Here is a 22,479-nt window from a genome sequence, read left to right on the forward strand (position 1 = left end):
TATTGTGCTTATTTTATTATATTTCTCAGACATCCCACTTTCATCCTTGGGATTTCAGAGGGAGTGAGGGTAATAAGGATTGAATGTCATTTGTATGTGTGCCTGTGTGTTTGTGGGGAGGAAGGTGTCCACAAGTAATTTAAATTTAGCCACTCATACTATTGTGCTTCCCATCAAAGTTGCCAATGGGTCATCTGAGAGTCACTCTCTACCTTAGAGAACAAAATTAGATGAATCCCTGACAACTAGAAACCGCTACCTTTCTCTTCTCCTTTCTTTATCTAGAAGGTTGAAAAGAAAAAAAGCAGAAAGATGTCTAATTCAAGTAGAATCAGAACAGCAAGAGGCTCCATAACTTAAATTAAATGGATAGAGGAGCAATGTGTCCTCTTCATTTCCAAGGATGTCACATACTGGTCAAATACAGAGCACAAGCTGACTGATTGGACTTCACCCTCTGTTGGTCAAAATGTGTCACTGCTGCATTTTCTGATTGTCAAGCTACCTCCATACAGATCTTTATACCTTACAGCTAGCTGAAAAAGACCTTGGAAAATCATGTCGTATAACCTCCTCATTTTAAAGATGAGGAAACTGTTTGAGGAATTTACTTAAGACTTGTAGCTATCTGAGTGGTAAGTGAGACCAGAATCCAGATCTCCCATCAACTAAACTAAGTAGTTTTATCACCATCATAGCTGCCTTAACCAGTTTTCCACCTAGTATATATACTCAGGATATACTAGCTGAGCAAAGTTTAATCAGGAAGTCAATTGTGCTGCAAAAATAATCACATAATACACATCAAAACCAAATATATTATCCACACTAATGCACATCTTCATTAGTGTAAATGATCAGGATGACTTTCCCCTCCCATTCCCACAAAAATGTCCTCAAACATTGGACAAGAACTCTACTACAACTATTCTTAGGACCAAACAAAACATTTCTCCTAGGAATTCAAAAAAAGGCACCTCCTCAGAAAAAATAACTGGTGCTAGGTGAATAATAAGGAATGACAATTCTTTAAACTCTTATTTTATTTCTATATACTCCCTAAGTTCATAGAAAAGCTGTTTTATTTGCATTAACCAAATACACTTTAGAATAATCAATTGTTTTACAAGGCTATCTCAAGCCAACACAAAGATCCTTTCCTTTCACTAAAAAGTCTTTTTATAGAGTTTCTATTTGGTTAAGAAAGATCTATTAAGCAATAGATTAAGCAAGAGAACAGTGACATTTTTCAAAATCTGCTGCTGTGAATCACATCTAATTACGTTTTCTGTTCCATTAAGGTTTAGGCTCTACAAGCGAAAGTGAAGTAGTGGCAGAGTAGTACCAATAGTAGTAGCAGAGGAAGAGAAAGAAAAATTAAACAGCTACCTACCATTCAATGAGGACTTAGATGTGACAGGGACCGTGCTACATATTTCATATATCTACTTTCTCATTTGATTCCAACTATAATACTATGAGGTAAATATTATTACCTCAATTTTACAAATGAGAAATCTGAAGCTTAAATAACTCAAGATCACACAGCTTCTAAGTGTTGGTTAGGATTTCAAAGTCCCTGCATTTAACTACTACACTAGACTGCCTGATATTCAGCAAGATGATCTCTTACAATCATCTATTAATTTCATAAATATTAACAATTTGCTTAGAATCTGTATAAATGCATAGCAGCCAAAGAGAGCTCAAAGACTGCTGCAGTAAAACAGGAAAATCAACTAGGATAAGAACGAAAGATTAATGCTTTCATGGCATGACTATTCCCAATAACCTTCCAGACTTAAAAGTGCTGACAGGGCTTCCCTGGTGGCGCAGTGGTTGAGAGTCTGCCTGCCAGTGCAGGGGACACGGGTTCGAGCCCTGGTCTGGGAAGATCCCACATACCGCGGAGTGACTATGCCCGTGAGCCACAATTGCTGAGCCTGCGCGTCTGGAGCCTGTGCTCCGCAACAAGAGAGGCCGCGACAGTGAGAGGCCCGCGCACCGCGATGAAGAGTGGCCCCCACTTGCCGCAACTAGAGAAAGCCCTCGCACAGAAACGAAGACCCAACACAGCCATAAATAAATAAATAAAATTTAAAAAAAAAAAAAAAAAAAAAAAGTGCTGACAATAATAATCTACTACTATCTCTGAAACTTCCTCATTCACCTTGCCTCATCCTCAAAGCCATATGGTGAAGAAACTCACCAGGTGTCAGGAGAGGAACTCCCTCTCTTCTATTCCCCGTAAGAATAATCTCTATACTTCTTTCTGCCAACTCCCCTGACCATCTGAAAACATTACCCTTCTCTACATACTTCCCTTTCTCCAGAGGCACATGGGAACATGGGAACAATGACCAGTGAAACTGATAACACAGTTCCTAGACTGCAGGAACCTTCAAAGCAGAATATAGAGTGCACTTTCAAATCTGAATCTAAAGAGAAAAGAAACTTGTACATAAAATACCTGCTGCAGAAGGTATTTTCAGATGTCATCTTAAACAGAATATAAGTTACAGTATTTTAATATTAGTCTGCTTCAGACATTTACAGCCTTCGCCTCTGTGCATGCAGTTGAACAAAGAATATAGCTTGCATAACTGGAAGGAACATTTCACAAAAAATCTGAGTATCAAGACAATGAAAGACACTGGATAGATAATTTCAATGGGATCTTGAGGGCCCCAAAATATATAAACAAACTATGGCATGAAAAGGTTTTTCTTACAACATAACACAATTCACGCTCCCAACTTATTTTACACTCCACTGGCCACAGTCGCCATGCATTGGCACCAACTAATTTCATGCTTTACAGGCTGGGAAACAGTCCGCAGCTTAGTCTCTTTCACACTCCACTGATGTGGTAACCCCATGGTTCACCAACTTAACTGTTCCAAATTTAATGTTTGCACCTACTATTGACCACCTCAAAAGGTAGTCAGATCAAAGCTTTAATATAACTGAACAACAGCAATATAATATGTAACAGAAAGGTAGAGAGAAAAGTCTGCTACCTGCTCTGTATATATACCTGGTGGTAGGGAGGAGAGAGGAAAACTCCCTCCTAAAATTTCTTTCCCTTACTATACATCTGGAGGTTGGTCTGTGTTTCTAGACTTATTTGAAATTAGTTCCTCTCCTGGGTCTATCCTGGGTTGCACTGATATCCTATACTTGACAATAAAAGAGTTGAAACGAATAAGGCTTTCAGGGCTGTGCCTCAAACCTGACATACATTAAGCTTGATTTTTTTCCCCTTTAGGATTCACAAACTAAAGCTAATAAACCACTAAGTAAATTTTGAAAGTAGAGACTACTAGGCTTAATCTGTGCTAAGTGTCTTATATATGTTATCTCATTTGACCCCAAGTACATACTAAGGTAGCTATTATTTTCTCAATTTTACAGATGAGAAATCTGAAACTTACTTAAGATCACACAGCTTCCAAGTGTTGGTTAGGATTTCGAAGTCCCTGCACTTAACTAGTACAGTAGACTAGAATACATGCCTTCTAAAAAATGGGGTAAAACAAAGCATAGCATAGTTTTAAAAAATAGAAATACCAAAGTGCAATAATAACAAAAGAGAATAATTGTAAAGGAGATGGAGTACTTATGTTAGAGATATAGTTACAACAACTCTATGTCTCCTTCCTCTTTGTAGCTACAGTACCAAGTGTGAAGGCCAAATGTGGCTAAGAAACAGACACCAAAAGAAGCAAGCTTCATTTTAAAGCAGGCAAAGAAAACATCAGATAATTAATAAAAGCTTCTCTTATATGCAGATTAAAAGTTTACTAATTAGAGTTTCAAGAATAACAAACAATTATCTTAGAATACAGTGATATCTTCAGAGAACTGCCCCTTTAAGGATCAGGAAGACTGTACAGAGTGCTACAAAAGGCCTTCAAAGTAGAATAATCTACTGAACAAACATGGCTCGGGTACTAAACTGTATTCTAATCTATTATTTTTATGATACAAAAAGCAAGATAAATGTTAAAGGTTGGTAAAAGCTAACAATAGGTGATGGTATTTTCTTGCAGCAAACAAATATTTATTAAGTGCACATACTGTACTGAGACCTATGCTGGGACAGTGGAAACTGTAAAGTTGGACCACAGGTAAGAACATGGTTTGAACCACATGAATAATGTAGCCTCCTCTTTAAGTTATCTCTACCTAATTGGGAAGATAAGAAATTTAAAAAAAACAGGGGCTTCCCTGGTGGTGCAGTGGTTGAGAATCTGCCTGCCAATGCAGGGGACACGGGTTCGAGCCCTGGTCTGGGAGGATCCCACATGCCACAGAGCAACTAGGCCCGTGCGCCACAACTACTGAGCCTGCGCGTCTGGAGCCTGTGCTCCGCAACAAGAGAGGCCGCGACAGTGAGAGGCCTGCGCACCGCGATGAAGAGTGGCCCCCACTCGCCGCGACTAGAGAAAGCCCTCGCACAGAAACTAAGACCCAACACAGCCAAAAATAAATTAATTAATTAATTTAAAAAACAAAACAAAAAAAGTTGTTTTAAGGTAGTATATAACTGCCAAACAAAGAGAAAAGTTGTAAATGATAAAAAGAGAGCTATCACTTAGGGCCTGGAATAGCTGAAGAAGATGTCGTAAGGTAGGAGGAACTGGAAGCTGGTATGTAGACTGAGAATTGAAGGGAGATATTCCAAGTAAAAGGAATAGCCTGAACAATTTGAAGAGGCAGCAAGTTAAAAAGCATTATTTTGGGACTTCCCTGGTAGCGCAGTAGTTAAGAATCCGCCTGCCAATGCAGGGCACACGGGTTCGAGCCCTGGTCTGGGAAGATCCCACATGCTGCGGAGTAACTAAGCCCATGCGCCACAACTACTGAGCCTGTGTGCCACAACTACTGAAGCCCACACGCCTAGAGCCTGTGCTCCACAACAAGAGAAGGCACTGCAATGAGAAGCCCGCGCACCGCAACAAAGAGTAGCCCCTGCTCGCGGCAACTAGAGAAAGCCTACGTGCAGCAACGAAGACCCAACACAGCCAAACATAAATAAATAAAATACATAAATTTAAAAAAAGCATTATTTTGGAGACAGCTATAGAAACTACTAGAGCCAAAGGTTCAATATAGGAAACTGTGGAATATTCTGCCACAAAGATTGTTTTCAGCCTGGAGGGCCTTCAACACTAGGTTTAGACATTCAATACCCCAAGCAATGGAGAGTCAAGTCTAGACCCTACAGACAATTCCTGAGAAATGATACTATTACTGTGTCTCTAGTTCTCCATACCTTCCCTTACGCCATCTGCCCATTCATTTACCCTGTCATCTTTTTTAATAGGTACCATCAGGTAAAAAGTGGTAAGATAGCACACAATGTTAACACTGACATCTCTCTTATGCTTGCTTAACCCGATGGTATCGATGAGCAAGTGTAACATTTAACCAAAACCCAGAAACAGGATCAACAGGAGTGATGGGCTCCAAAACAATGTGCCCCAAGTCTAATCCCATACTCAGTAACAAACATTACATCTAGGGGAGCAATCAAATACACTTATTTTGTATAACCATTCTCACAATCAGAGAAAGAATTGAACCAAAGCTTGCCCCACATTATATTCTACTGCACAATCCAAATAATACCCAGAAACTCATGCCTTGATACCTGATGAAGACCCCTATAGTTGGCCAAGTGTTTCTGAAACAAATAGCTGGTGATATATGTATATGTGTATAAAATCTAATAAACAAATAAGTAACAGGATATACATTTGTCTGAGATAAAAGCCCAGTCATTTTGGATCTAGATATGGTAACTGGCCTTACTACCACTGCAACAGTTCCTAGAAAAGATAAGACCCATCCCCATTACCCTGATTTTTATAGTTTCATTTTCTAGCATGAAGTGATATTTCTAGTCTCTTCAAAACTTTTCAATCTATCCAATCCCTACTCCCATCAACAGAACATCTAACCTTACAGTTTTGTTTTGTTTTTTTTTTTAACCTTACAGTTTTGAAGACAGAATGAAACAATAACAGCTTGAAAGGAAAAGTGAAACACACTACTTCTACCCCACCAAAACCAACTCCAGCTGTTCGTTTCACAGTTGTATCAGCAGAGCTAACAGGGAGAATAGCTAACATTCTAATTGCCCACAGAACCTGAGTTGCTCTGCTCTTCTCTCATTTCTCCCCCTTCCCATCTCCTCTGTAACTTGCACACGACCACCTCACTCTGCTGTCCATCCTCCCCAACTGCTGCCCAACAATTCACAGGCTGCCACAGATTGTCAGTACTGTGTTTGGGGACTTGAGAATTACCCCTGTGGGACAGCGCAGTGTGTTAGGACAGCATTTGCCCGGACACAATGTCGCTCTTTATAGCCAGTTGCAAATTAGTTTCTTCTTAAAAAAAATAATACTCCCAATAAGACAGGTACAAGGAGATTTTAAATAACCAAGATTAAAACTCACTTGGTTTGCTCTGAGATCTGGGCTGTTTCAGAGTCAGGTACAATAAAATCCCATGCCTCTACTCACATGAGCCACGCACATCATCTAGGAACATCTGAAGTCAGCTTTCCGATGCTAACAGAAGCAAAGAGGCTACCAAAAAAACATATCAAAGGAGAATCTTCCTTCCCCTTTTTTCTGTGCCTATGGCTCCTCATCCTTAAATTTTATTTGACAGTACTTTGTTTTAAGCTCAGCTCTCAATATCAACATTTACCTCTCACTATGTTTTGCTGTGCAAAACCATTTAAAAGGAAATTCTGGAAATCACCAGTATCGTTTCATTATAGTTTCCATCCAATTCTTTGCCACGTGCTTCAGCAGCACACAAGTACAGTCATCTTCTGACAGTTGCTGTGACTGACCCTCTGAAAAATCCTTCATCTTATATATCAGCTTCCCGGTTGCCACTGGCTACACATGAGAGTCAGAAGCTGGAACAGACTGAAAAGATCATCAGAGGATGTGGGGAAGAAAAACCTCTCACAAAACAGCAGGTCATATCAACTTAAGTCTTCTTAGAAAAAAGAATTAATTAAAAATAAACACCTACAGAGTAATATTTTAAAAATTAAAATCAGTTTCACTAGTTATCTAATTAGTTTTCATTTCTAAGTTCTTTGATAGCATTACTCATTCTGCTTTATTATGCTTTACGGAGGATTTAATTGCCCATCTAGTCTTCCCAAATCAGTTCATCAAACCCCTACAATAAAACTGCATCTTTGCTGCTCCCTATCTGAACTACAGGGAAGCTAGAGCTGGACAGGACGGATGTTAATTCCCAGTTCTTACAGTAGAAAGAGACTGAAAAGAGCAAAGATAGTAATTCAACTTTGAGAACTAATTCCAATATTTAACCGGCCCCTGTTCTCTCTACAACAAAACCAAAATTTAAGAAAGACAGTGAATAGAAGCAAGAAAATCTTCAAAGACCCTGAACGTCTTTCAGGATACTGCCACTTTCAAACTTGTTTTACATGAGAGTTACAAAATAAAATGACACTTAAAAAACAAACTATAAGCAAACAAATAGAGTAAATAAACAATATTTCTAAAATATGCATAAGTATAGTTAACTGACTTACCAAATAAGTGACATTTATTTTTTGAATAATAAAACTCTAGAACGTGCAGGTAGACTGTGTCTGAGGCAAATGGTACAAAAAGTTCCCTTCTGACAGATAGCAGCCTCACCTGGAAAATAATAGTAATAAAAGTTATTTTTATAAAAATATGTAGTTATCACTTCTTTGACACCTGTCTGTGCATTGAACTTTCAGGATCTCATTTCATGAATAATAACAGTTTAACACAATGATTTACCATAGAATGTGCAATGAAAATAAACACACACACTTTTTAGAAGCTCAACAACAAAACAGAAAAAGGAAATGTCATCTTCTCTCTTTCTCAACCCTCTGAGAACTAGTCTGAGGGGGACAAAACATCTACTAACTGCCATCAAAAAAAAAGAGAGAGAGAGATAAGAAAATAATACAAATGATCAAAACACAAAAAGATGTTCAACTTCTAGTCATTACTATAGTTCTAACTTTTAGGATGGCACATGGTGGATGTTCAATAAGAATATGCTGAGTGGATGGCTGGCTGGATGAATAAAAAATAAACCTTATCAGTTAGCAAAGAAATCCAAAATAAATATATTTTTTTACCCATCAAACTGGCAAAGATGAAAAAAAGAGCAATAAGGTCCTGTTTTGGTAAGTACAGACTGAATGGGACTCCACACTGTTCATGGAGGTACACATTTTATTAATGTAGAAAGCATTTTAACAATATTTCAAACTCTTTTATATATCAAAAGACCTTTGGACCAGGCAATTCTCCTTCAAAGAATTTATCATAAGGAAATAACTGGATTTCTACAGGATACTTATTCCAGAACTATTTATAATAGTGAAAAATTATAAATAACTTTAATGTCCATCTATATGGGCCAGGTTAAATTATGGTACATTTATACTACGTAAAACAATACAGACATTAAAAAGAATAATGTGGGGCTTCCCTGGTGAAGCAGTGGTTAAGAATCCGCCTGCCAATGCAGGAGACACGGGTTCAAGCCATGGTCCGGGAAGATCTCACATGCCGCAGAACAACTAAGCCTGTGTGCCACAACTACTGAGCCCGTGTGCCCCAACTATTGAAACCCGCACGCCTAGAGCCCGTGCTCCCAACAAGAGAAGCCACCACAATGAGAAGCCTGCACACCACAACGAAGAGTAGCCCCCACTCACCGCAACCAGAGAAAAGCCCGCGTGCAGCAACAAAGACCCAACACAGCCAAAAATAAAATAAATTTATTTTTAAAAAAAAGAATAATGTAGTTCTACAAATATTGGCATAAAAATCTACAAACCATATTAATAAGTTTTTAAGAAATGGAGAATTTAACAAGAAGTGTTCAAAAACAATATAAAGAAAACTTTAAAACATTCCTGAAAGACAAAAAGTAGATTTGAACAAATGGAAAGATATTCCTCATTCTTGGATGGAAAACTCAACATCATAAAGATGTCAGTTCTTCCTAATTTATAAATTTAATGTAATCCCAATAAAAATCTCAATATGAACAAGCTTTTTTACAGAGACAGACAGCTGATACTAAAATTCAACAGAAAAATAAACTTGTAAGAATAGCCAATAAAACATTAAAAAATTTTAAAGTTAGCCCTTGATATACTATCAAGCCTCTATAATTAAAACAGTGTGATAATGATGCAGGAATAGACAAACTGGTGTAAAAGAACAGAAGTCCAGAAATAAACTCAATGGAAACTTAATATAGGATAAAGGTGGCATCTCAAGATATTGGGCAAGATTGTACTTTTTAAAGAAAATATGTAGAAACAACTAATTAGCATCTAGAAAAAGATTATTAACTCATACATTATGCATTAAAATAATTCCAAATGAATCAGGGATCCAAATGTAACAACTAAAACCATACAAGTACTAGAAGAAAACGTGTGTGAATTCCTCTTTACCCTGGGTAAAGGGAAAGGTTTTCTAATTACAACCCAAAATTCAGATGCAACAAAAGACTGAAAAATTGGACCACATAAAAGCTCAAACACATGCACACACGCACAGACACACAGACACACAGACACACACACACACACACACACACACAGTAAAAGATAACTGACAAACTGGGAGAAAATATGTGTAACATATATCACTATAAACAGCTAATATACCTAATATATATATATATATATATATTTATATATATATTTTTTAAAAGACCCTTAAAAATTGAGGGAGAAAACATCAAAAACCTGATAGAAAAATGAATTTAAAAATACAAGACAATTCACACAAAAAGATATTAAAATGGCCTTTATATATTCTATGAAAAGATCATTAACTACTACTAAGTGAATATTAAAACTATATCGAGATACTATCTAACTATAAATAGGTTAGCAAAAATTTAAAAGCATACCAACATACTCTGACCTCTGATGAGGTTGTGGGAAAACTCATGCATTGCTGGTGGGAATTCAAATTCGTACAACCCCCACAGAAAGGGATTTAGCAATACTTAGGAAAACTATATTTGCTTTTAAACTTTTGACCCAACTCTCCTATTTTAGGGATTTACCCAAACATATATTTCCAACGTACAAAAATATATATAAACAAGGTTAGTACTGCAGCAATGTTTATAAATTCAAAATACTGGAAACGGCCATAAGAGAATGGTTAACATCCTCACAATAGAGTACTATGCAACCGCAAGAGGGAGGAAAAGACAAAGGGAGGGAGGGAGGGAGGGAGGGCGAGCTCTACAAATTTTTCTACAAATTGATATGGAATGGATACCAAAATATATTTAAGTGTAATGTTAAATTAAAAAAGCAAAGTACAAAAGACTATCTATAGTATGCTAAATTTTGTGTAAAAAGTTAAGAAATAAGAAAATAAATGTGTATCTCCTCATTCCTGGGGGAAAAACACACAAGAAGGATAATTCAGAGAATGATAAGATTGGTTACCTATAGAGGGTGGGTGGAAACAGGGTGAAAAGGAAGAAGAAATGGGTGACAATGCTTTGAGTATATATATATTTTTTTAATACAATTCTGACTTTTGGAACCATATTAATGTTTCACATGCTCAAAAATAAATAAGATCAATTAGGATAGGGAGAAAAACTTAGAATACAATAGAAATGAACTGTATTTCAAATAACTACATAACCACGTTATAGGAAGAATGTTGGGGAGAGAAGACTAATCCAAGTAACTTTTGAACATGGTTTCTTGCTCAGTGATGTCCAATAGAAAGACAATGGATGCCACATATGAAATTTAATATTTTCTAGTAGCCACATTAAAATAAAAATAGGTAAAATTAATTTTATCAATTTATTTTACCTAACATATCTAAAATATTTCAACATATAACAACCATATTATTTAAATATTAATGAGGTATTTCACATTTCTTATTTCATACTAAGTTTACAAACTGTGTACAGTTCACACTCACAACACAACTCAATTCATGTGGTTATTGGCTACTTTATTGGCCAGTGGAGATTTAGACTATATGCCCATAGGCTACAGGAAAAAACTATAAACAAATATTGAACTCTACTTACTAGGTGTCCTTTAAGTAGTGGTATGAGTTAGCAATTCTTAAACTATTTTCTAGTATTCCAGGATTAGGCCAATAAGTAAAAACATGAATAATGGGGGCAGGTTTCTCACTTTTGGAAGAGGGAGTTATAAATACAGAATGAATAAACCCTGTAGTGTTGGACTGGAATCAGAGGTATCAATATAAACTCATTGCTTTCAGGAGACAGATAAAGATTTATATGAGTGTGTGTGGACACACACACATATCACATATTTCTATTTCCTAGATGCCTACTGAAAGGACCTAAAAGCAATGATACTGACACCCAGCAGCACTGTCAATGGACATCTAGAGTCCAGATCCTGGCTTATAGAGCCATTCTCTACTAAAACAAACCAGAGCTCTTTGAGGAAATAACTTACTGTAGGACTCAGGCTGGGAGAGTGCAAGATAAGCCTAGAACATCTTGTGGTAAAAAGTGAGGAAGTGCTCCAAGAATGACAAGGGCAAGGCCAAAGGAGACAGGAATCAGCTTGAATGGGGCTCCCACTGACCAAATCAGGAACAGCGTCAAAATAAATAATGAAATAAAGTATTATAAATAAGTGTAGAAGACATGATGGAATTAGAAAATCACCATTTAGGAACCATCATGAAAATGATTCAGGCAGAAATCACCAATGGATACTAAAGTTAGTGAGCAAAAGTTCAAGGAGTAACAGGATATTTATAAAATCTCGAAGTATTTTTGCAAAGATGCCTCAAAATTACAAACAAAATGTCAATGCACTTAATCCCACTGAACTGTACACTTAAAAATGGTTAAAGTGATAAAATTTTATGTTATGTATATTTTACCACCAAGAAAAATTATAAAAGGAAAAATAGTGGAAAACCTGGCAGATACTACCTTAATGAAGTGATCCAAGATCACATTACTAATATTTCAACATCCTGTGCCTCCTGACATGATGCCCTGAGAAACATAACATTACTTCTGTGGTACTCCTGCCAGAAATGGATAACCTGAATCCAGTCATGAGAAAACAGCAGATATACCCAAATTACAAGCATTTTACAAAATAACTGGCCTGTACTCTTCAAAAATGTCAATCTCATGCAAAAACAAAGACTGAGGAAATGCTCCAGATTAAAGGAAACTAAAGAGACATGACAACTGAATACACTTCATGGGCCAGAATTTTCTTCTGCTATAAAACAGTACATTATTGGAACAATGAGTGAAATGTGAAAAAGTCTGTGGACTACATAATAATATTAAATCAATGTTAATTTCCTGATTTTGACAACTGTACTGGGCATTCATACAAGAATGTCCTTGTTTTTAGAAAATGCACTCTGAAGTATTTAAGTATACAGGGGAATAGGTCTGTATCTTACTCTCAAACAGTTCAAGAAACAAATATTGCAGGTTGGGGGAAAGAGAGGGAGAAAGGAAATACAGTAAAGTGTCAACATTTGGGGTATCTGGGTAAATTTTTTGTATATTCTTGTAATTTTCTGTAGTGTGAAATAATGTCAACATAAATTAAACAGAAAAAAGACGTTAGCACAGTACCTGGCACATATATCAAGTACATAAATCAAAACAAAGAAAGACACGGGATATGGAAAACAGGATATCCAACACAAGAGAGAAGTGAAGGAATATTGGTGAATGGGAATTCCAGGATGCTAACTGTGAGCTAGAAGTAGAATGCAACCATTTCAGATTAAAGCTTTGTGACAGAGACAGGCATGTTGAAGGCAGTCATCCCCAGGCTCTCTGCCATAGTACCATATTTTTAATACAACACAACTACTAGAGGATGTGCTCCACTCAAGCAAGAGGGTAAATGAAAAAGATAAGAGTTCCAACAATATTGGGAATCATACCCAAAACAGAGAAAAGTCTAAGGACGACAACAAAGGAAAATCATCCCAGGAAAAGAGCTGTGCAGCAGGCCCAAATAGTAGGCTCAGACAGGAGGACAAAGAAAGTCTCCAGAAGAGAAATTTCCAAGAATTTTTTTAAAAAAGAAAGAAAATTTGAAATGACAGATTACTGTCACTGACCTTGTGGAAAACTGCACTTAGAGGCCACTATTTAAGACACTATAAGCAAATAAAATTTGCACAGACATAATAATGTAAACACAACATTAACTATTTGATTTAACCAAATATTGTAACAGAAACTGGGAGGCCAGGGGAGGAGTAGCAGTGGTGATTGTGGTTTAAGAACAATAAAACTGGGCTTCCCTGGTGGCACAGTGATTAAGAATCCGCCTGCCAAGGCAGGGGACACGGGCTCAAGCCCTGGTCTGGGAAGAACCCAACCTGTCACGGAGGAACTAAGCCCATGTGTCACAACTACTTTATCTGCGCTCTAGAGCCCATGAGCCACAACTACTGAGCCTGCATGCCACAACTACTGAAGCCCACGCGCCTAGGGCCCGTGCTCCGCAACAAGAGAAGTCACCGCACCGCAACGAAGAGTAACCCCCGCTCACTCCAACTAAAGAAAGCCCGCGCGCAGCAACGAAGACCCAATGCAGCCATAAATAAATAAATAAATAAATTTATAAGAATAAAACTTTCTCTATCATAATAGAAACATAACATATAATGAATAAATTGGTGAATCAAAAGACAGCATTACACACATATTATTTTAAAATATGGAGATATGTAAATGCAAGAAGGAACAGCTTAAGGAATTGAAAGTGGTTACTAGAGAGAGTGGGCAGGAATGACACAGTAACTATTCACTATATTTTGTTATAAATCCTTTTTAAACTACATCTATTTTAAACTATATGTCTGTTGACAAAATATAAATAGCAACATATGAACTTCTCATCTTAAATATATTGTTCATCATTCAAAAATATATAAATAAAACATTTTCAATTGAAAGGGACAAAAATCCTAGGGAAAACATATCCCCCTTTTTGTTAGAAGACCTTCATATTTCCAACAGTAAAAGAACATAAACATACAAAATATGGAAGCTTTAAAAATAAAAAAAAAACTTTAAAGCAAATAATTACCAATTTAGTGGATAGAGAGAATTCAGTCATGGTAATACTAGGAAGACTGTAGGTCTGACCTTACTTACAAATTCATTAATGATCAGGAGAGTGCAAATAACACATTTAATTAAATATGCTCATTTATCTATTTTGGGAAGTATTAACAGCAGTGAGAGAGAGTGGTAATATAAAAGGACAGAGACAGATTAAAAACAGTGGCCCAAAACAACCAAATTGGAGAGTGGATAGAAGGCTAGGTAAAATTAGAAGCTTAAAACAACTAAAGAAAGATATCAGAGGCTTAATTATCATCAATTTTACTGCATGCTGTTGCCATATGAAGAAATTCTGGCAAACACTAATGTTAAGTGAGAAGATATATATATTATATATATAATATATATGTATATGTCACACGTGCATACATATATATACATACCCATAATCTTCTTCATTATAAGAGACTGATAATCCTAATTAAGTAGGGATTCATGAAGGGAGTACACCCTAAAAACAAAGTACTGTTGATGCAATTTGATAAGAGTAGTTTCATACTCATAGTTTTCCCAAGTACTGAAACTCTTATCAAGGATTACCAATAATGAATTAAACTATCCTAAAGACAATTAACTCTGTTATCTACCCGATAATCCTCATCTAGCTACCCTTGGATTATCCTTATTGTTCCTGTTTTTTCTTCCCAGGCACTGACCATTCAAAATAGCTTACATTTCCCAACCTCTCCTGCAGGAAGATGTGGCTATGTGACCAATGGAATATGAGCAAAAGTGGTACATATAACTTTCAGGAAGTATCCTTAAAGGGTATGTTCTTAAAGATATGTTCTTCTCTTCCTCCTTTCTGCTGGTTCGAACGTGGATGAAAAGGCTGGAACTCCAATAGCCATCTTAGACCATCAAGTGAATCCATGCACAGTGGAGCAACAACATGACACCATGATAAACCACAACAGTCCTAGACTACTCCTGGAATTCGTGACATCGAGAGAAATGAAATCTATCATGCTTAAGTCTCTGTTATTTGGTTGCAACCAAATCTAATCCTAATTAATATAACCTCTATACTAATGTACACTCCTTGTTTTCTTTCGTTCTCTAAACAATCTTCCACTGCCCTTCTGCTGGCTCATTTTCTGCCTCCCACTCCCTTACTAAGAATATTCCCCAATATTCCATCCTTGGTCTTTTCTGCTCTTCTCCCACTAAGTTCTAGATCAAACATTCTAAAACACCTCATCACTATATGTCTGATCATTTATCTTGAGCTCTACTTTTATCTCCAGCTGTCTATCATTCCATTTGTACAAGACATAATTAAACAGGAACACAAGTGATTTTTAAAACAAAAAAGATAAATAGCCAAAGTGGTGGTGGTAGCAGTAGTGGTAGTTGTTGTGATGGTAATAAACAGCTAATATTTACTGAGCTTTTAGTATTTGCCAGGCATTGTCCTAAGAGCTAACCCTCACAATAATCCTATGAAGTAGGGCATATTATCACCATCCTCATTTTAAAAATGAGGAAACTGAGACCCAGACAAGTTAAGTAACTTACTCAATACACAAGACTAATGTACTAAAGAGATCATTCAAATCTAGGCTTCCAGAACCCACCCTCTTAACCATCGTGCACTAGCACCTTTTCTAAGGATGCTATCACAGCTTTTTAAGGTTGTCCTCAGCAACGATGATAGTTATTTAAATATCTACCATGGTAATAAATTTCATGCCTCTGCAGATTACCTTTTAGGAACTGTCAAATATCACTTAGAAATAAAAATGGTAAATAAGATGAGTGATCAAGCAAGATAATACTCTTGGGCACAAAAGATATGACCATAAAGTAATGAGACTGGTTTTCTTATATGGTTCTATTGGTTCTGAAAGCAGTTCCAAAAGACAAATTCCAAAGAATATTTATTTGCTAGAATAAATGCATGGTCTTAAAAATGGATTACTTTCAAAGGGACAGCATTCATTTATATTATTAAGTTCTTTATTTTTAAAGCACCAGATTTTTTCAACTACCACTCAAATTATCTAATACCTAAAACTTGTATTAGAAGTTGAACCCATTATCTTTCTCCCTAGACCTATCTGAGATCCTTTCTCAGATAATGTCATTATCAAGACACCACAATAGGGACTTCCCTGGTGGTCCAGTGGTTGGGACTTCGCCTTCCAATGCAGGGGGTGCATGTTCAATCCCTGGTCGGGGAGCTAGGATCCCGCATGCCTCGAGGCCAAAAAACCAAACATTAAAAAACAGAAGCGGGGCTTCCCTGGTGGCGCAGTGGTTGAGAATCTGCCTGCCAGTGCAGGGGACACGGATTCGAGACCTGGTCTGGGAAGATCCCACATGCCGCGGAGCAACTAGGCCCGTGAGCCACAATTACTGAGCCTGCGCATCTGAAGCCTGTGCTCCGCAACAAGAGAGGCCGCGATAGTGAGAGGCCCGCGCACTGCGATGAAGAGTGGCCCCCACTTGCCGCAGCTAGAGAAAGCCCTTGCACAGAAACGAAGACCCAACACAGCCATAAATAAATAAATAAATAAATAAAACTAAAAAAATAAAAAACAGAAGCAATACTGTAACGAATTCAATAAAGACTTTAAAAATGGTCCACATCAAAAAAATCTGAAGAAAAAAGACACCACAATACACTTGATTTGTCAGGCTCAAAACTTTGAGGTATTCCGACTCTTTCAGCTTTTCTAACCCCATTCTTATTGCTCTTCCTCCACAAGAGCTATCATGTTTTCTATTTCCATATTATTCCATGATTGTCCTATTGAGATACCCTAGAGCCACTCCCTACTTGAGGTTATCCCACAAAGCTACCGGGACAATCTTTCTCAAATACTGTTTTCATCATATGACTTTCAACAAAAATACCATCATCTATAGGATCAAATCTAAGTTCTTCAGCCTAGCCTTCAAAGCTTCCCATTAATTCTTCATTATCCCCATAGACATGTAAACCTAACAAATCACATCTCTTTACTACTCACCATCATCAGTAAAATCAAACCTTCCATTTGTGCAATATTGTTAAAATACCCTTTTTGTCTCATTCAGTTCACATATATTGTACCTTTTTGCTTCTAACGTCTCATCACCCTATGTGGAATTTTCTTCTGTCCTCTCAAGTCAATTTGTCATTCTATCCCTCTAAAGTCAATCTGTCATTCTATCACTTCCTTCAAGATCCTCCTCTTCCATGAAGCCCTAATAACCTCAAATAGATACTGCTATATTTTGCATTCCTCAACATATAGTTCATCTAGTAGAATGGGAAGAATTGCAAAGATTGACCAGACTATGTAACAAAATAGAGAGCCCAGAAATAAACCCACACTTATATGGTCAATTAGTCTATGACACCGGAGGCAAGAATGGGGAAAATATAGTCTCTTCAATAAACGATGTTGGGAAAACTGGACACCCACATGCAAGAGAATATAACCTGACCTCTTTCTTACACCAAATACAAAAATAAACTCAAAATGGATTAAAGTCTTAAATGTAAGACCTGAAACCATAAAACTGCTAGAAGAAAACACAGGCAGCATGCTCTCTGACATCAGTCTTAGCAATATTTTTTTGGATCTGCTTCCTTAGGCAAGGGCAACAAAACCAAAAATAAACAAATGGGACTACATCAAACTCAAAAGCTTTTGCAAAGCTTTTGCAAAGCATCAGCAAAATGAAAAGGCAACCTACTGAATGGGAGAAGATATTTGCAAATGATATGTTCGATAAGGAGTTAATATCTAAAATATATGAAGAACTCGTACAACTCAATGTCAAAAATTTAAAAATGGGCAGAGGACCTAAACTGACATTCTTCCAAAGACATACAGTTGGCCAACAGGCACATGAAAAGATGTTCAACACCACTAACCATCAGGGAAATGTAAATCAAAACCACAATGAGATACTACCTCACACCTGTCAGAATAGCCATAATCAAAAAGACAAGAAGTAACAAGTGTTGCGAGGATGTGGAGAAAAGGGAAACCTCGTGCACTGTTGGTGGGAATGTAAATTGGTACAACCACTATGGAGGTTCCACAAAAAATTAAAAATAGAACTACCATATGATACAGTAATTCCACTTCTGGGTATTTATCCAAGGAAAACAAAAATACTAATTCAAAAAGGTATATGTACAATGTTCACTGCAACCTTATTTACAACAGCCAAGACATGGAAACAACCTAAATGTCCATCAACAGATGAATGGATAAAGAACTTGTGGCATTTTTACAATTAAATATTATTCAGCCATTAAAAAAAGAATGAAATCTTGCCATTTGTGACAACATGGATGGACATAAAGAGTATTATGCTAAGTGAAATAAGTCAGACTGAGAAAGACAAATACTGTATGATTTCACTTATATGTGGAATCTAAAAAACAAAACAAATGAACAAACACAACAAAATAGAAACAGGCTCAAAAATATAGAGAACAAAATGGTGGTTGCCAAAAGGGAGAGTGGTGGGGAGTGACGGGTGAAATAGGTGAAGGGGATTAAGATACAAAATTCTAATTATAAAATAAATGTCACAAGGATGTAATATACAGCATAGGGCATACAGTCAATAATACTGTAATAACTTTGTATGGTGACAGATTGTAGCTAGACTTATTATCATGATCATTTTGTAATGTATAAAACTGTCAAGTCACTATGTTGTATACCTGAAACTAACATAATATTGTTAGTCAATTATACTGCAATTAAAAAAAATTTGACCAAAGACTTCTTTTGTATGAGTGATTTTCCAAGGAGTGGGTTAACTTTCATCAGATTGTTGCATCAAATACCTTGAAAAGTTCATTTGACGGCTGACACAATGGAAGCCCAGAGATATCCTATAACCTGCCCCAGTTTTCAGTGCGGCAGTGGCAATGCCAAAATTTGAACCTGTCGCCTAGGTTCCTGCACAAAATGAATACAAATTTAAAGGTCACTGTCCAGTAATATAATTCATGCTCACTCCAGAAACAGACCTAGACACTATTAATAAACATGTTATGTTTTTTAAAAAGCAGAATACAAAATTTATGTACAATAGCAAGAGATTCCAATGTAAGTCTGTGTGTGTGTTACATTAATATACATACACAGAAAATAGAGTGGAAGGAAATAAACCTCAATGTTAACAGTTACTTCCAAGTTGTGAAAATATGGCTATATTTTCCAAATCCTTGATAATGAGCACATACTGAACTTGTGATAATAGTAATAAGAAAATACTTTAAAAATTAAAACTATCTGACATTATGGAGTTAAAGATAAATTCCTCAACCTTGAACTCAAGTGTCAGAGGCAAAGAAAAGTTTCAGACTACTCAAGGAAACAAACAAGAAGCACAGTACAAAAAAAAAAAAAAAAAAAAAAACACTATGGCAAAAAAGGAAAGAATAGCAATGTCACATTAACAATATTGGTGGCAAAAACCAAGACCTACTGGGCTCGTCAAACTCCAGTATTCACTACATCACTGGCTCTTACACCAGAAGAGTCAAGAGGCCTGGAAATTCTGAATGTATTGAAAGATGGTCACCCTGAGTTTGAAACAGTTATCTGGGATGGATGCAGAGAACTACCGATCATATAAACAAATCAAGACTATTTCTTTTTCTTCTGGGTCTTCTCCTAAAATAAAAATGTGAAATGAAAGCAGAAAAGTTCTGAGAAGATTCATATGATAAAAAAGTTTAGAACCACTAAAGGAGGTTAATAAATTTATCTTTTCCTAGCACTAGGTTTTTAATTCCAGTCCAAAAATCCCCTATCCAAAACTCCTGGGGGTCAGACAGGCTTCAGAATTCAGAAAAATTTTTCAGGTTTTTAGAAAGGTTAACATGGTACATATTCTATGTGTTACAAAATATTCTAACCAGCGTCTGGGGCAACACTCTGTAATTAAACAAGTTGAAATTTTTGTGGAAAAAAGTGTAAATCACTATACTACATATGATAAATAAAGACTACAAATAGCCTTATATCAGTGCAGACTGGCTTTTGCTGCCAACTGAGGTTGCTACAAACTTCTTAAAAACTTTCCATCTTCACAACAGTTTGAATTTAGGAACCATGGATAAGAAATTATGTACTTCTAATTGATTACATCTGAAAGGTGAGATTATAAGTTTATTTTGTTTCTTTCCTGATTTTCCAAATTTTCTACAGTATCATATTATTTACATGTAACTGATTATTTACAAAATAAGACTCCGTTGCATTTTAAAAGGGGATAGAACAAAGTATAGAAACTCACCAACTTGCAAGCTGGGTTAAAGAAAGAAAGAAGATTTTGTTCAGAGTCTAAAAGTCAAGGAAGTAACTTGAAATAGCTTTGAGTTTAAAAGCCTTTAAAAGTTTAGTGTAAGTTTTTAAACTAAACACAATTAACATTACTAATATGCAATAGGATACTTACTCACTAACATTCAGAAAGTGATGTTTTATTAACTCATTTTTTAACTTACTATTTCCCAGTCCGGTAACTGCTTGTGACCAACCGTCTTTCCCAAAGATGGCACCTATCCCCCACTTCCATTACCTCCAATGTTTTTCTTACAAGGTTGACTCTGACACTCCTCCTGTGAGAAGTGGGTTCAGTGTAACCACTGCTGCCTCCTTGAATATGGCAAACTTGTGTCACTACATGACTTCCAAGTCCAGGTAACAAAAGGCAACACAGCTTCCACTTGGTTCTCTTGGGATGCTTACTCTTAGAAAACAGCCACCACCATGCTGTGAAGAAGCCCGATTAGTCTATGTGGAGAAACCATATGTAGGTGTTCCAGGGGACAGTCAACTTCAATCATGAGGCACATGAGTGGAGAAGCCTCCAGATTCTAGTTTCCAGCCACAAAATTACCACCAGCTTTCAAGCCTTTCTAGCTAAGGTTCAAGCCATCTCCACACTGCTCTGTCTGAATTCTGGCAGAATCCATAGTGTAATAAAATGCTGTTTTATCGATACATCACTAAATTTCAGAGTGGCTTGCTACATGACAAAAGCTAACCGGAAAAAGCACCCCTTTTCTAGTTCAGTAACTTCATATTAAACACACACACACACACACACAGCCTAAAATCAAGCTTTTCTCAACATTAAGGAAGACCAGTCTGCCAATGAGAAATTGGACAGACTATTTAAATAAGAAAGTTTCTAATTAGAGAACTTAACAATTCATCTCAAATATATTCTGAGTACTTACTATATGTAAGACACTTTGTTAGTCTAAAACACAAATACGAATAACAGATAGTCTAGTTATTAATCTAACCTAGGGAGGTAGGAAATAAAAATAGGTACACAAATACTATAGTTTATGGAAGTACCTAAGTGCCAAAATAGGAATATAAAGTTAACTCCACCACAAATAGTTAATTTAAAAATGATTTTGGAGACTTCCCTGGTGGCACAGTGGTTAAGAATCCACCTGCCAATGCAGGGAACACGGGTTCGAGCCCTGGTCCGGGAAGATCCCACATGCCACAGAGCAACTAAGCCTGTGTGCCACAACCACTGAGCCCGCCAGCCACAACTACTGAGCCCGCGTGCCACAGCTACTGAAGCCTGTGCGCCTAGAGCCCGTGCTCTGTAACGAGAAGCCACCACAATGAGAAGCCCGCAACAAAGAGTAGCCCCTGCTCGCCACAACTAGAGAAAGCCCACATGCAGCAATGAAGACCCAACGAAGCCAAAAATTAATTAATTAATTAATTAATTTTTAAAAAATGATTTTGGACTTATAAACAGCTTTTTGGTTCTGTTAGGAAAGAAGAAGAGCTTTAATAAATACCTAAAAAAAAAAAGACTAAGAAAACATGAAAAATGCAGGCCTCATTATGTGTTGCTTAGATTGCAAGATTATGAGTTTTGTTGTTCTTTAAATTTTTCTGTATCTCCCAAGTTTTCTACAGTAAGCATATATTAGATTTTTTTAAGAAAAAATATTTCTAAAAAAGAAAATAATCATTTTATTTCATTTTTTAAAATGTGTTTAAACTATACTATGAAGGGGTCAAGTAAGTAGTCAACAAGCCTGTAACAAAAGTTGGCTTGGTGTTTATATGTTTAATATGCAAAATAAAGTTAGTGTTTAAGGGAAAATTTTAGTGTAATAAAAACTGCATAAACATGTTACTTGATTTACTATTAATATCTGCATTTCTTCCCTTTCCTGGCTAATTACAAATGTCTACAAGATCTCCCCAAATAACAGACAAAAACTAACTCAATAAGCTCCCATCTCTTGGTCATGCTCTCCTG

The 22,479-nt window shown here is 36.6% G+C and overlaps 1 protein-coding gene across 4 annotated transcripts in view; it reads right to left on the reverse strand.

The window, feature by feature from the left end:
- The window catches only part of R3HCC1L (R3H domain and coiled-coil containing 1 like), a 91,122-nt gene that overhangs the window by 63,061 nt on the left and 5,582 nt on the right, over positions 1-22,479 (reverse strand). For 2 of the 4 annotated variants that reach the window (XM_061194641.1, XM_061194669.1), the window contains exon 2: positions 7,595-7,703. The exons of the other annotated variants lie outside the window; for them this stretch is intronic. The gene's annotated coding sequence lies outside the window, so the exon portion shown is untranslated. The remainder of the gene's footprint in view (positions 1-7,594; positions 7,704-22,479) is intronic. 4 annotated transcript variants of the gene reach the window in all.

The sequence above is a fragment of the Eubalaena glacialis genome, chromosome 1 (assembly GCF_028564815.1).
Source record: "Eubalaena glacialis isolate mEubGla1 chromosome 1, mEubGla1.1.hap2.+ XY, whole genome shotgun sequence".
NCBI classification, from domain to species: Eukaryota; Metazoa; Chordata; class Mammalia; order Artiodactyla; family Balaenidae; genus Eubalaena; species Eubalaena glacialis.